The sequence below is a fragment of the Pinus tabuliformis genome, chromosome 1_1 (assembly GCF_031772625.1).
Source record: "Pinus tabuliformis cultivar Carrire ecotype Pingquan chromosome 1_1, CPIR1, whole genome shotgun sequence".
Classification (NCBI taxonomy): Eukaryota; Viridiplantae; Streptophyta; class Pinopsida; order Pinales; family Pinaceae; genus Pinus; species Pinus tabuliformis.
Genome location: NC_142297.1, coordinates 501674915 through 501691737, shown reverse-complemented (window position 1 = coordinate 501691737; position 16823 = coordinate 501674915).

The following is a 16823-nucleotide window of genomic DNA, read 5'->3' as shown; positions in this document are numbered from 1 at the left end:
ATCTACAATGACCATTAAGAACAATGCAATGGACTAATATTTATTGGGTGAAGGCATCTATTGAAGCAGACTACTCCATATTTTATGTCATTCGTGAGTAATAAATAGATAAATTCAAACATAAAGTCCATTTTTTATCCATAAAAATACAAAATTTTATGAAACATTATTAAGTTGAAGCAAATGACATGGGAAAATGCATTAAATCCAAAATCCTCCAAATGATGTATGTTCTAAAACTTCACCAGAATGTATCAATTACCAATCTCATCACACTGAAAATGTTGATTTAATTAGGTTTAAACAACAAATAGTGCTTAAATTCATATGCACACATGTGTGTGTGTGTGTGTGAGAGAGAGAGAAAGGAAGATAAATATCTTAATGGCCTTGGTGAATTGTGAGAGAGCCCTTCATATCATAAAAGACAACTTTCATTTGTATCAGGATTATCGAGTAAAAACATCGATGCCTAGCCTGCAATATATTCAAGAGACACATCAACTAAAATCAAACAAGAAGACATCCATATGAAAACAAGCAAAAGAATTGGCCACAAAAACCCACAAGGAAAAATAATTGCAGTTGATAGCCCATTCATTATATGAAGCGATTGAGAACCCAAAAAACGACTTTTGAAAAAAATAAGAACATAAATGTGAAAATGAAAATCATTCTACGCAAATTCAACATAAATGTTGGCCCTCTTGCATTTTTTGGACGAGGAATCCTTTTTCCCCTGCTAAGGTTTTCAAGAGATAAACAATTGTAGTCCATAAGCCTAGTGGATGCCCAAGTTATTCACACACTTTGGAAAAGTTTGGCCCCATCACCATGGTTCGATTATATTCAACAACATTGTAACTGCAACTTTAACTTGGCTACAGGGGCCTATAGCTTTAACTTGGTATCAGTAATCACATATTCAGTGGAAGTTAATAGTACTAATTCCATGGATCTACTTAAGTTGTGTGATTGGTATAAGATATAACATATGATATTAGGTATAGATAATCACTTACCTTCTAGATTAATTATTTGAACCCAGCTTGAATGGTACAACAAAACATGGTTAGCTCTTTGTTGCTCTTCTTCTTCATGAATAAAGTGTTGAAGACCTCTTCTTGAGATTTTTAAAGCTATTTTCTCAAGATTTTTTTTCATCTTTTTGCATTACTAATATTATGCCAGTAAATTTTAATATACCAAAATTTGAGTGCGTCGTACATTATTGGAAGCATATATTCATTTCATCTCTTTTTCCAGTGTGATTGTTACTATGATTAAATTGATCAATAAATGCAACTATATCCTTCCTACTACCAGGCCCCAAACAATGCAAGGTTGGTTAAGATATTAAATTTCTAAAGCAATGCACTTATAAATGTAATCCAGCTAAATCGATGCTCCTATAATGTAAGAGATGACCTATTGAAGTTGATGTTTCTCACCTATGTGTGCATAGGTAGGTGTGGGTGCAGGTGTTAGTGCAAAAAGGATGAAATTGTTTGAAACATGGGCACAGGGGTACATCAATTTCCCTTGGTAGAGAAGACCATTAGGATGCCCAATATGGTGGGTACAAGGATTCCCTAGGGAATAAAAGTACCCATGTACATGCTTTTTAACAATGATAAAGAGAATTTACAAAATATACAACAATAGTCTTTTAGCGCAATACCAAATAGAGTGTCATTTTAAGAAAGCATCATAGGCTCGGAAGAACGACCTCATTTTGGAGATTTCAATCTAGCAAGATATGCAGATTCACTTTTCCCTTTTCCATTCAGACAAATATTGTTGGGAATTAAGATCAAATAAATAACAGAAGGCATAAATTAAAATTTTGATTACAAATAAATGCTCACCTTCACGGCCATGGTGTTATGGAAATCCCAATTTAGTCTATCAAAAACCAAATGTGACAATTTTTAGTTGAATTCTCCTTAGATATATTCTAATTCTACTTTAATTCTGAAGAGAGAAAAGGTAGATAATTTGTGGGAAGACATGCTTATCATTTATTCTCCTTTTTTTATGAACTGGGTGGAGAAATGAGTCTTAAAGTCCAAGCTACTAAAATGGATCCAATGAAGGGAGTAATCCAATAGACATACAGTTGCTCCCATGTATTGTGTCGATTATTGACATATGTCTGACCAAATGCATGCAAGTAAATCAATCCAAATTAAATGTAACCCCAAATATAGTAGTGCCATATAAATCCAAAGCAACAACAACATGTAAATCAAGTGTCAAAAACGTCAAGTGACAACAAATAATGAAAACATAGAAAAAAATTGCAAGCCTATAATTACATATCTTCAATTAGTAACTGCAGCCTTGTCATTTGTAAACAATAAGGGTTGCTTCAACATAGATTCTTTGAATTCAAATATATCACCAGACTACACTACTCAAGTAGAAATTTGTAACTAGGATCTCGATGATAACATGTGTTTCAAGACCTAATGAAAAAGTACAATAGGTGGAACTCCATTTTGTTAATGAGGCAATTTTACATTTCAAATAAAAATGGAAAACAAACAAATTTCTTACCCCCAACTGATAAGTCCCAAAGGTGAATATTTTTGCATTATAGCTTTCTCTCAAATCTTTTGGGAGATCTCTTTTCCAAGTTACTCTCCTCACCCAACATTTGACAATCTATAAGATAAAAATATAAGGATGACACTGAAGTCATGTTTTCTAAGCTTTTACAGCTTTCTAAATGCCTGCTTAGTTTCCTCTTGTGAAAATATGACAGTGAGACATGTCAGATGGAAATTAAACTAACGAAAACAAATATTTTAAGACCTCAGTCAATACAATATCTAAATGATTTTTTCTTTAAGGTGGAAGTGATACTTATATTCGTCATGAATCATGTCAACCAAATTTTAATGGAATATCACAAGTCAATCTAACTTGAAAAAAGGTGCATCAAAGGTAAACCCAAATTGTGATAACTCTGAGAAAAATTCAATTGATATATATCTATAATACAAAAATTAATAATGTTTTTTGTAAATACCCAAAGTGATCCAGCACTTTAGCCACCTTCTCTGCCTCCAATGGTTTTTATATACACAAATACCATATCTAGGCTGGATCTATCTCTCCCTCAATCTCTCTCTCCACCTTTCTCTCTATGTATTTGTTCTTCCCTCCTCCTCTCTCCGCCTCCAACTCCATCTCTCCTTCTCTCTCTCAAGTAACAATATTCAAATTTCATTAATAAGTACATAAAACTTAATACTAACAATTTAACAAGATTTGCATCCATAGATATTCAGCTCCACTTTACCATGGATATTATTAACTATACCATACCATGGGCCAATACGATGGCTCGTGAATACCACATGCCCAAAAACCATCTCTCATTTCACTATCAAAATAATACTTACAATATAACATGCTTTTTAACCATGAATGCTCAACCCAATTTACTATGGATATTATTAACCTAACTCTACCATACCATGGGCCAATACCATGGCTCATCAATACCACATACCCAAAAACCATATCTCATTTCAAAATCAAATATTTAAAAAAAAAAAAATATTAAATTTTTGTGCTGAGAGACACTCTCCATCCCAGTATGGAAGAGATGTTGTAATGTCTTGTTTTATTATGTTATCTATGGAAGAGATATTGTAATTTCATGTTATATTATGTTATCTAAACATTTTGACCTAGTTGAATTACATAAAGATAAAAATAAAATATAAAATTATTAATTAGAACATTTTCAATCTGAAATTACATAAAAATAAAAAATAACTAAAAAAATAAAATTAATAATTAAATCAACCTAGATCCATATTAATTTCAGATTTATCAAGTTCCCAAAGGAATCAAATCTCTCAAATCTTTCTTCAAATTTTGTACTCTTTTAATTGTTAATATTTGTGGGAGGTATAAGGGAGATTAGTTTGATAGGAAATATGATAGTTAAAGGGCCAAGATACTGAAAATAGGAAAATTACTATAAAGGATGGTCACAACCGTCGCTGTGGTGTTTTTGTTTGTGAAGATGGCGATAGGTATCTTAAGATTGCCGCTTTTGGTATGTATCAATTGTGATATTATCCTAATTGAAATGTTCTAATTTAATTTAATTATTTGCAACCATCATATTAACTTCAATCCTAAATATCATATAATTTTTTCTTTTAAATATACTATATAAATGTTAATATTTTAAAAACACAATGTGTCAATTTAATTTGTTTTATTAAAAAATCTTTAATTTAAATAAATTTAATTTATATATTTTAAAATTAATTAGAAAAACCTTTTATTAAAATGTATTATAAAAATATTAACCATTTAAAAAATATAGCATAAATATTATCATTATGTCAATTTAATTTATTTTATTAAAACATCTCCAATTTAAATAAATTTAATTTAATTTATAAATTTAAAAGTAAATGAGAAAATACCTTTCTATTAATTTAACTATGCATCTTCTTTTTAAAATAGAATTTAAAACCATCCACAAATATCATTATCAGATTGAATAAAATTACAAAAAAACACTCAATTTAAAACATCGTCGGGCTCGAACAAATATTTTGTTCAGGAACAATGTCGGTCTCCCCGTCATCACCTAAATTCATCACCATTTCCAAAGGAATTCATGACAATAAATTGAACAGATGTTTGAGTAACATTTAAGAGGGTAACTGAACAGATGCTTGAGTAACATTTTAGAGGGAAAAACCAGAGGGGCTAATGTTACTACCTGCCTCTGTTAGAAGCATCCATTCTTATGCTTTGGGTTTTAAAATGTTTCGTTTCATTTCAGCGTGTGGGATTTCGGAGATGATATATTGTAGGTATTTATTTTTATGAAGCTGAGCATCATTTTTCCGACCAACTTTTAAGGTGAATATTATGGTTATTATTAGAGGAGAAACAACTGTGTAAATAATTGAAAAAAAAATTGCAAAATAGGGTGAAATCACAACTATACATAGCTGACACAAGAGTTATACATAGCTGACACAAGAGTTGTGAAAGAAAGACGGAACCGTAGGAGACAACAATTTTGTAAAACTATTACTTAAATTTAAATAATGAATCAAATTAATCCGAATAAGGGGAACACATTCATTTTTAAATACAACAAACTTAAAAAATATTTTAGCAGCCCTTGTTTTAAGCAAACATCAAAATACTAAAACTCTTATTATTCCATGTATTACTAGGTAGATAAAGATGGGAAATGACAAACAACCATTACCTAAAATGGATTTCAAAACAAATCTTTCAACAACCTCATGAAAATTGAAACTCTTATTCCATGTATTACTAGGTAGATAAAGATGGGAAATGACAAACAACCATTACCTAAAATGGATTTCAAAACAAATCTTTCAACAACCTCATGAAAATTGATTTCTTAACTTTAGCTTCGTTAAGTGTCTAGAAAATAAATTTCCGTATGGATTATTTTATGATTACTCATTCAGGGTTAAGAATCTATTTTATGATCATGAAGGAACAGAAGACAGATTTGGAATTAGACGGTGAAAATGTTCTAAATTCATGAAATTAGTTGTACAAAGAGGAATCTTAAACAGTTGTAGTTACAAAATTTTCTATTGTTTTATCTTAAAGTTTGTAATGCAGAGTTATCACGACAATGATGTATGTAATTAATATTTCATTTTCAAGATTTATCTTAAATATGATTGATTAAAATGTCTTTCTTCTTATTGTGTAATGATGGCCAGAATTGACTTTCGTGTACTTTATTATTAATTACTATGTACTATATCACTTGTACTTTATTATTAATTACTATGTACTATATCACTAATTACTATGTATAATAAATATAAATAATTTGAAAAATAACATTATATATTAATTAATATGTACCATAAACACAAATGGTTTGTAATTAAATTCAAAAATTCAATTTTCTCATTAATTTGAAGTATTGAATAGACAATTTTTATTGGTTTTATTTTTTAATTTACAAAAAAATAATATGAAAATATAAATTTGAAAAAAAATGTAAAAATAACATATGTACAATTTGTACAACTCTCATTATATCAATCTATACTCTAATAACATGACATGTGTACTATAATAAGAAGATTATATAAAAAATTGCCATCATTCATTATACAGTTTGAGTGGGCCTAATGGTTAAGAATATGTGTTTCCTCCTAAGAGGTCACAGGTTCAAAACTAGAGGGGGGTAAAGTATGTATGCCTTCGTAGACTTAGCAGTCAAATTGCTACCCGGAGATGGGTCCCTTGTCCCACAAACAAGGAGGTCTCACTTGGCTGTGACCTTAAAAATGGATATTATTATTATTATTATTATTAAATAAATAATTATTAATTTATTATATATATATATATATATCTTTTATCTACCAAAAAATATTTAATTATATTAAAAAAAATGTTAAACAAATATTTATATAATTTACTTTATAATTTTATTATTGTTTAAAGTACATACAACACATCATGATATTAAAATATTCTATTAAACTAAACAGCAAAATATACTAACTATACAATCTTATTATAGTTTCTCACGTTTAAAAAGTATTCATTTCATAGTCGTGATTTATTTTAAACCGTCAAACAATTTTATAAAATAGGTACCTTATTGTGCAATTAATTTCCGGCCTGTCATAAGGAATACTTTGAAAATTCCAGCGTAATAGATTCAATAATGGTTGCTTTCAATAATGTAGGAAATCGCGCTTCTCATTCGTGTCGAGTTACCTTTCCTGGTTTCGTAGAATTTCTGTTCACTTGCATGTATTTTGCTGAAAACTCTACCCAGTTTCATAGATTGTACTGTTAGGGTTGAATCGTTGATGATTAAAACGGGAAGAACATGCATGTCAATAATATACTGCAAATCCGTGAGGCAGCGTAGATATTTTGGAGTCGTCTAATTAGGCGAAGGAATTGCTCGGACTGCTAAAAGTGGCTAGAATCCCAGATAAAAAAATTTCAAAAAATCTTGTAGTGGCAGCGTTTAAATCGTGTTTTTGATGGTGGAAATGGATTCAGCGCCATAAAAAACATTTAGGACACCTATAATTTTGAAGTTTAACAACTATAACTTGGATTTACAAAAATCCTTGCGATAGTCTCTAAATATGACCGGAATTTCCATAACTTTCCGGGCAACTCCTCCACCTCGTTAGACTACGCTAATTAAAGTGGAGCACACAGGGTCTTTGTCAAAATAAATAAATAACAATGATGGTAAATTTTCATAAATAGAGTTTACAGTATAATCATTGAACTATAAGAGCGAAACCAATTATATTCAAAATAAATAGATTTTATCATTATTAAAAAATAATGAATTTTTAATGTGAGTGAAATTAATTATTTTGAAAATAAATAGATTTAATTATTATTAAAAAATAATAAATTAAATTTTTAATGTGATTTTTTATAAAATAATATAATTTATTTTTAGTTAAACATAAATTTAATAATTATATTAAATAAAAATAATAATAATAATTATATTAAATTAAAAAAAAAATCAAAATAAATTATTAGTTATATTAATAATTATTATTATATTAAATTAAAAAAAAAATCAAAATAAATTATTAGCTATATTAATAAAAGAGAGGATCAAAATTTCCAAATAAAATTTATTTGAACTAGGAAATTCACAACCTATATAATATTTTTGTATTAGAAGGTAGTAAAGAAACTATCCTTTAATCTGAAATTGCAGTGAAGAATTCCATATATATTAGAATAATGAGAAGGATTTTGACCAACCTATTTATTTTTTTATATAAATCATCTCCACAAGAACAAGTCAAGTGTAAATAATCATGGTAGAGAAATATGTTTCATAAACTCTAACCACACGAGTCTATCTTGCTAAATCTCCGTGACTAAAGTGGTTTCACACTTCTTTTTTCAGAATCTAGACACCATATATATGTCAAAATCATGCACACCAACAACCTATATCTATCGAAACAAAACACTGTGACTCTCACTCCTCAAACTTCTATTCAAACATCCCAGTCATTGGACCTTTGAAAAACCGTTAATGGTAATACTGAACAGATATTAAATGAATGCATCAATAATTCTGGTTTTCTCGTATAGTCTCCTTGTTAAAATTTGGTAATATTTTGTTGGAATAAGTTTTGTAAAAGATTTGTTGGAATAATAAATTTAATTATGTATTTTGTAAAATTTGAGTAATTTTTTAAAATTTTCAGATATCTATATTCAAAATGACATAATTCAAAATTTTAATTAAAATTATGTTATCAAATTCCTAAAAACCGAAGTAAAATTGAAAATCGAAAATATATCACCAAAATAAGATTGATTCAAACATCCCCATCATTGAACCATTGAAAAATATTAATGGTTGGTTTACTGAACAAATTTATGTGAATGCATCAATCAATTCCAACTTTAACTCAGCTCATGCGCAGGTCCACACCTGTGTGACAAAAATTAAGAGAGTTATATTTGGTTATCATCCAGTCAAGCAATTCATTAGTGTTACCCTCCAAGTCAAAAAACAAACTCATGAGATAATATAGTGCCTAATAAGGAAAATGGGAAGCAAAAATAATGAGGGCGGATGCTAAACAATATAAGTATACTTGGAAGTGTGAATTCGCCAAAAAAAGTCGAAATGTATCTCTGGATAAACAAATATTATACGGGGTTAATTATTGTAAAATATTATAAGGGTTTCAAAAATCATATGGTATTTGAAGGAAATTTTTCCCATAAATAACGAGTAGGGTTAATAGAAAACTCTGAGTGCTAAATATTGGAAGAGTCTCAACCCAAACAATGAAAATCCTTTGGAAGAGTCTCAACCCAAACAATGAAAATCCTAAGAATAGCCAGAAGGGTTGTACACAAAAATAAGTGACGAAAAAGCCATCAATTCAACCAAAAGAAGTAAACGAATACCTAAATAGTGTGGAGTGTAGAATGTTCTTATAGATTTAAACTGTAATAGGTTAAAACATTTGAGTTGAATCTACTCTACTTATTAGTGGAAATAAAAATTGATTTGATGAAATAACGAAGTAGAAAATGGAGAATTTAAATCACATATAACACAATAATTTTCTGGGAAAAGCCACAGCTAAAAACCCCTGCTATTTGTTTATTACATTAATTAGAAGTTATGAGAGAAAAATACAATGCTTGTTCAACCCGAACAATCTTTGCACAAGTACAATCTATTTCACTGCTTCACAAACCAGCTCAAGCCAATACTTAGCCAAATATGTTCCTGCCAAGTTCTTATTTCCTGGCGCAGTTTCCTACGACATTAGTCCATATTTAATTGGGAAATTCGTCATCCATAACTGCACAATCCATCCATAGATCTTTTTCTGATTGCATGCACCATCAGTTTAATTTAGATGATTTTACCACTGATAGTACACTGTCCTTGAACTCTAACCTCAACTGAGTCTTTCTCAGAACTGACATGCATGAGTTATTTAAGAGTGAATTATCAGTTATTTGATTGATCACTACATGTGAATTAAATACAAATTAGTTCACTTACATCTCACTAGTTCCTCCATCAGTGAGAACTAGTTTAACTGAATTTAACTCAGTTAAACTGAATTAAATAATTACAACTCAATAATAACTCAACCTGAGCCCTTAAAATTTAGGGATCACTCCACATGACTCTAGATAGACTCCCAATTCGAATTCACTGAGCCAACCAAGTCAACTTAACTTAGTTAATTGTTACAAGTTGCTATGAGAATTAGAATAGCAATTTAATTCCTAATTTAATTCAAGGACAAATTAAATTAGGATTTTTCTTGTTGCATTTTTTTCAACACTCACTCTCAACACGAAAGGGATTATCTGCTACCCTGACCCTGCCTCAGTGAAACTCGAATTTGCATTTTGACAATGCCTTTGTCAAAATATTTGCATCCTGCTCCTCTGTAAGAATGTACTCCAACAACATAAATCTCCTTTACACACAATCTCGTAGATAGTGATACTAGATATCAATATGCTTGGACCGATCATGAAAAAATGGGTTCTCAATGAATTTGATACAACTCTGATTGTCACAATAAATCAATGTAGGATCCATCTGCTGACCAAACAACCCAACAAGAACCTTCCTCATCGAGATAGCCTCAGAAGATGTTTGACTAGCAACCATGTACTCTACTTTTGTTGAACTAAGTGCAACTGATCTATGCTTCATGTTGTACTATGAAACTGTCGCTGACCAAATACTGAAGATTCCCCTTGATGTGCTCTCCCTGTCATATGCACTCTCTGCCCAATCTACATCTGTGAAGCCTTGAAACTTCACTCCCTCTATTTGTATGTACCAAATATCAAACTGAGTGGTGCCTCTGAGGTATCTCAACACATGTTTAACTGTCTTCTAATAAAGTTTGGTTGGCTTAACCATGGCTTGACTAAGCTAGTTAACTGCAAAACACATGTCCGATCGTGTGCTCACTAAATACATAAGTGAACCCACAAGTTGTCTATAAATAGTAACCTCCACTACTTCACCTGAAATAGAATCCTTCTTCCTCCAATTACTCGCCAGAGGAGTCTCCATGAGATTATTGCTCTCCATGTGGAACTTCTTCAGTATCTTGTTGGCATACTTTCCCTGAGAGACAAACAATTCATCATCTCATTGCCATACCTCCATACCAAGCATGAGCCCCGGGTCCTTCATCTCAAACTCCCTTGCAAGATCCTTTTTGAAATATTTTATCAGCATCTCATCACCTCTCAGAATCAAATCATCAACATATAATACTAAATTAACAATTTACCGTCAACCACAATATGGTAAAGGTTCACATTTGCTTCACTTTCGGTGAAGCCCAACTTGGTGAAATAACTAGCAATCCTGGTGTACCAAGCACGAGGTGCTTGTTTTAGTCCATACAATGCTCGCTTGAGTCTGCACACATGTGACACTCTATTGAAGGTCTCAAATACTTCTAGCTTCTCAATATACACCTCTTCCTCAATCATGTCGTTAAAGAGCACTATCTTTATATCCATCTGATGTATCTTCCATCCCATCTGCGCTGAAAGTGCTAAAATAGATTTGGTTGATGAGTACCTTGCTACAGGAGAAAATGTCTCATCGTAATCAATTCCCTCCACTTGAGAGAACCCTCTGGCCACAAATTTTCCCTTGTGTTTCTCCACACTCCCATCTGCTATTTTTTTTACTTTGTAAATCCATCCAAAACTCACCACTGACTTGTCTATTGGTCTTGGGACTACCTCCCAAACGTCGTTTCTGATAATGCAGTCATACTCCTCAGCCATGACATCAATCCATACTAGTTGTTGCATTTCTTCCTCGAATGATGATGGCTCAATCTCTACACTCTCATTCATCAGAGCCATGTAACCAGTGCACTGATTTGATGACCTCCTCTACGTGTGTTGTGATGTGGGTGCTCCCAAATTCTCTCTTGCATCATGCCATTAGGGTAATTTTGAGGTCTAAAATGGGTCTCCTAAGAAAAATGTACAACCAAAATAAAATTTATAAGGACCAATAGGATTCAAGATGATGATATCAACCATGGGGGATGATTCACCATTTTTGGAGTAAAAAAGTAAAAAGATTAAAAAATAATAAAATAATAAAACTACTTTTTCAACTCGTATTTTCAACTTATCTCCCTAAGGTTTTACTCAAATTTAGAGCAAAAGTACTCGTTGGATGCAAAATTTAATTCATCATCCAAGGAATACTCATGTTGCATACTTTTGATGGACCCTGTTACACGAAAAATAAGAAATACATGAAAAAACATGATTGCAATCACGTTTTTCATGTATTTCTCATTTTTCATGTATTAGGGTCCATCGAAAGTATACAACATGGGTACTTTTTGGATGAGGAATCAAATTTTTCATCCAACAAATGTTTCCACTCAAAATTTCAGTAAACCCATAGGGAGATAAGTTGAAAATACAAGTTGAAAAAATAGTTTTTTCTTTTTTCCCTCTAAAAATTGATAATGTAATCTAACTTTATTTTATTATTTCCACTTTATTTTATAATTTCCTTAGGAGACCCATTTTAGACATCAAAATTCCCCTAATGATCAATTTGTTGACCTCTTTGGTGTGCTTTCTTCCATCTATGAAAGTTTATGCATGAGTGGGTGTCTCCACTCTCTGATGCTCTTCACGTCGCTGCTCCTCATCATCCTGAGGCTCCTCCTTTGGAGCTAAAAGATCCTCATCTGCATGTAACCGAAGCTCCTTCTCAAGGGAACATCTCATGGCCTTCTCTTCATCGAACTTCACATCTCTACGAACCATTTTCATCCTGTTGGATGGCGAGTACACCCGACAGTTGTGAGGTGTATCCGTGTATCCCACAAATATTCCCAACTCAGTTGTTGGCTCTAGTTTTTTTCCCGCATCCTTGGTAACATAACAGTAGACTGATAAACCAAAGATTGTGAAGTGTGCCACATCTAGTTTCTTACTTGAAAAAACTTCTTCTGGTGTACTAATCTAGAGAATTCAATGAGGACTTTTGTTCTACAAATAAACAATAGTGTTACATGCTTCATCCCACAAGTGCAATGGTAGGCCCCGATCATGTAACATAGCCCATGCCGCTCCCACAATAATTTTTTTCTTCCTTTCAACCACCCCATTTTTTTGTGGGTTATGAGGTGCTATTAACTCCCGTTGAATGCCTTCTGAAGCACATAAGTCCTTGAATTCATTTGACACATATTATCCACCATTATCACTTCTCAGAGCTTTAACTTTCTTACCAGTATCTTTCTCGACAAGTGCTTTAAATTCACAAAAATTAACGAACGTCTGATCTTTCTTCTGAATGAAGAAAATCTATCTCTTATGAGAAAAAACATCAACAAATATTACATAAAACATGTGCTTGGTCGTGGATGTTGTTGAGAACAGTCCACACACATCTGAGTGAACTCGATCAAGGATCATTTGTGCTTGTCTGTCTTTATCATGAAAGGAAACTTTGATGTACTTCCCTAATGTAAACCCTTTGCATGTGTCTCTATGCTCTAATGTACCTTTGGGAAGTCATGTAGAAATTTGTTGCATGATCTTCCAGCCTCCGTGGTGCAAGTGACCCAATCTTCTATGCCACAACTCGTTGATGTCTCGGCTCTGCACCTTCTCTGCTTTAGTGCTCAAAGTAGTGCAGTCTTCTACATCCAATTTGTAGAGGTTCTTCACTCGAACCCTGATCCACTTCACCTGTCCAGAGGCTATGTGACGAAGGAAATCCTTTCCCTTACTAAATATCACATCATAGCCACAGTCCTCCAACATGGCAATAGAAACCAAGTTCTTCTTCAAACCTGGAACATACATGACATATTTTAATGTGAGGGGAGAACCAGACTCCCTCTGAAAGGTAACAGTATTGATGTTGGTCACGCTATACCTCCCATCATCTCCCATCTCGATGTGCATCTGGAGGTCCTTCTCCTCCAAGTCACTGAAGAAATCTTTGTTTTCGGTCATATGGAATGAGGCCCCACTATCCAGGTACCACACACTACCCATCACCGATGTCACCATGCAAGCGATGAGGGTGAAATCTAGTTTGCACTGTGAAGTAAGAGCTTCACCTACCGCTCCTCCTGAGGGCTTCTTACCGGCCTTCCTGTGTGGACACTTTCTGGCATAGTGTCCCAACTTGTGATACTGAAAGCATTTGATTTTCGACATGTCCTTCTTCTTTCTACCCTAACTAGAATCTGATTTGGAATTGGATGACTTCCCATTCCCTTTCTTCACCTTTCCAGCTAAGGCATAGTTCTCCTCATCATCATGCTTAGATGATGATCCATCTCTGGTGTTCCACCGAATCACTTCTTGTACCAAGTCGGACCACAATCGCTTCCACTCTCGTAGCTTCTCCCTAACATTAACTGAGTCCTGGTAATTGTGCCAGCTCTTGGGAAGTCCTAGAAGTGTTAGGCTCACCAGATCGCCCTTAGCAATAATAACACTGACACTTCTAATCTCATCCTGACATTGGATGAACTTAATAAAGTACTTTGATATTGTATCTCCCTTCTCTATATTGATCTTTCTAAGTTTGTCCTTCAATTCCAACTTCTTGTGGTCACTGTTGTTTTGAAATAGGTCCTTCAAGGCCTTCCACATTGCAAATGGAGTTTCCTTACCGTGGAGATTCGAGACAATATGGTCTCAAACTTCTTCTAGGATAATTCTTCTCGCCTTTGCCACACACTTTCTCCATTCCGTCAGATCCTATGCATTAGTTGTTGGAGGTTTAGGAATATCATTGTATATGAATTCATTAATCATGTTGTCTTCCAACACTACCTCCATCCTATCCTTCCAATCTATGTAATTCGAGCTACCCTCAAGGGCATACTCAAGTCTCAATCCCTAAAACAACATCTTACTCGCTCTGAAGTATGATACGGCAAATTTGATTTCTCCTGCAAAACAAACTTGTATTCTCCTCTTCTATAGTGATTTCAACTCCGATACCATGTATAAATTTCTAAAAATCTAGCTTTGATACCATGTAGAATTTTCTTGTAGATTCAAACCGTAGATTTTAATATGCAAAAACAATTGACTTGAATCTACTCTGCTCATCAGCGGAAACAAAAAATTGATCGTTGAAATCATGAAGCATAAAAGAAAGAATTTAAATCACATATAACACAATAATTATCTGGGGAAAGCCACAACTAAAAACCCTTGCTATCTATATATTGCATTAATCAGATGATCTGAGAAGAAAATACATTGTTTGTTCAACCCGAACAATATCTGCACAAGTACAATCTATCTCACTGTTTCAAAAACCATCTTAAGATAATACTTAGCCAAATATGCTACCTTCCAAGCTCCTATTTCCTTGTGCAGTTTCTTAGGAAATTAGCCCATACTTAATTGGGAAATTCCTCATCCATAATTGCACAATCCAACCATAAGCCTTTTTCTGATTGCATGCACCATCGGTTTAATTTAGATGATTTTACAACTAATAGTACATTGTACCTGAACTCTAATCTCAATTGGATCTTTCTCAAAACTAATATGCATGAGCTATTTATGAGTGGATTATCAGTTATCAAATTAATCACTGCATGTGAATTAAATCCAAATTAATTCACTTGATCTCTCACTAGTTCCTCCATCAGTTAGAACTAGTTTAATTGAATTTAACTCAGTTAAATTGAATTAAATAATGACAACTCAATAATAACTCAACATGGGCCCTAAAATTTAGGGATCACTCTACATGACTCTAGATAGACTCACAACTCTAATTTACTGAACCAACTAAGTCAACTTAAATTAGTTAATTGTTACAAGTTGCTATGAGAATTAAAATTACAATTTCATTCCTAATTTAATTCAAAAATTACAATTTAATTCAAGGACAAATTAAATTAGGATTTTTCTTGTTGCATTTTTTTAACATGGAGTTCTTTTATTGCATAAGACCTAAGAGTTAAGCTTAGCCGTGTACAAAATGGAGAAGAAAAATATATAGTTTTCTCTTAGAAATTTTAAACATTGGTCAAGGAAACTTTCCCAATGAATTCTCTCATAAATAAAAAGAAAGCCCTAGCTAGTGAAGGCCTTGTGTCGAAAATTAGGGAATCCATAGTTCGGTGTAGTCGGAGAGGGTTAGGCATCTACTGGTGAGAATTCCTTGCAGAATTTTCCATGGAGAAGTTAGTGGATATGAAAAGAACTCAAGCAAGTTAAAAGAAAAACTGAGAAATTTTAACAGACCTTACAATAGTCCTAGAGAATGGATGACTACATAGGAACAAATAATTTCAATGGCAACACTTTATAGCACAAGTGACAAAAATTATCAATACCTCTACCACTGTGAGCGGACTAGGATTCAAGATTCTCGTTCCATTTCTCCATTAGAAAGAACCATAGTAGCGATATAACAATTGATAAAACAAATAATTCCAAACCAAAGCCTTACCCTAATCGTAATATTAGTCCTACTTTCGTCATTGGATCTATAATGGAATATTTGTCAAAAAACCTACTCTGTGGGGTTAAAGGATCAATGACTAGTAGTTGTAGCATACAAAAAAAGTGTGTTTTAGGGTCGAGCAAACAAAATGGATATCAAATGTAGAACAGAGCAAGCACATAAAAAAAACAATGAATGGAGTGACAAAAATGAATTCAAAGGGGTAGTCTACCACATTTCCCCAAACCCTAGACCACTATAGCCATTGGATCTGGTTGTTTAATCTCCACTGCTCAAATTGGGGAACCACGTGACAACCATTTGCCATTGGTATGATAGAGTTGCATCATATGGCCACTTGGGAAGTTATGGTACACAGAAATCAGAAGGACAAGAAAAAAGTTAGCATCTGCACAACAATGGTGGCAATGCATTCAATTACATAATTCGAGGGAATCAAAGGACAAGACAAAAGTTAGCATCCACACAATGACAAGAAATATTTACCGGTCTATAGGATATTTAATGCGGTCGGGCTGTACATGCCCACCGTTAAATTTAAACAATTATAAATTTAATTGTGGGCATATACAACCTGACCACATTAAATAACTTATAGGAGGAGCCTCCTCCCAGGATCAACACAACTACAAAGCTTTTCACATTACAGGAAGTAGAGACAGGAATTGAGAAGTTGAAAATAGGAAAGGCGAAGGACTTGGTGGAACTTCAAGTAGAATATCTAAAGTGGGGAATCAACATTATTACACTGCACATCATGGAAATATTCAACAACGTC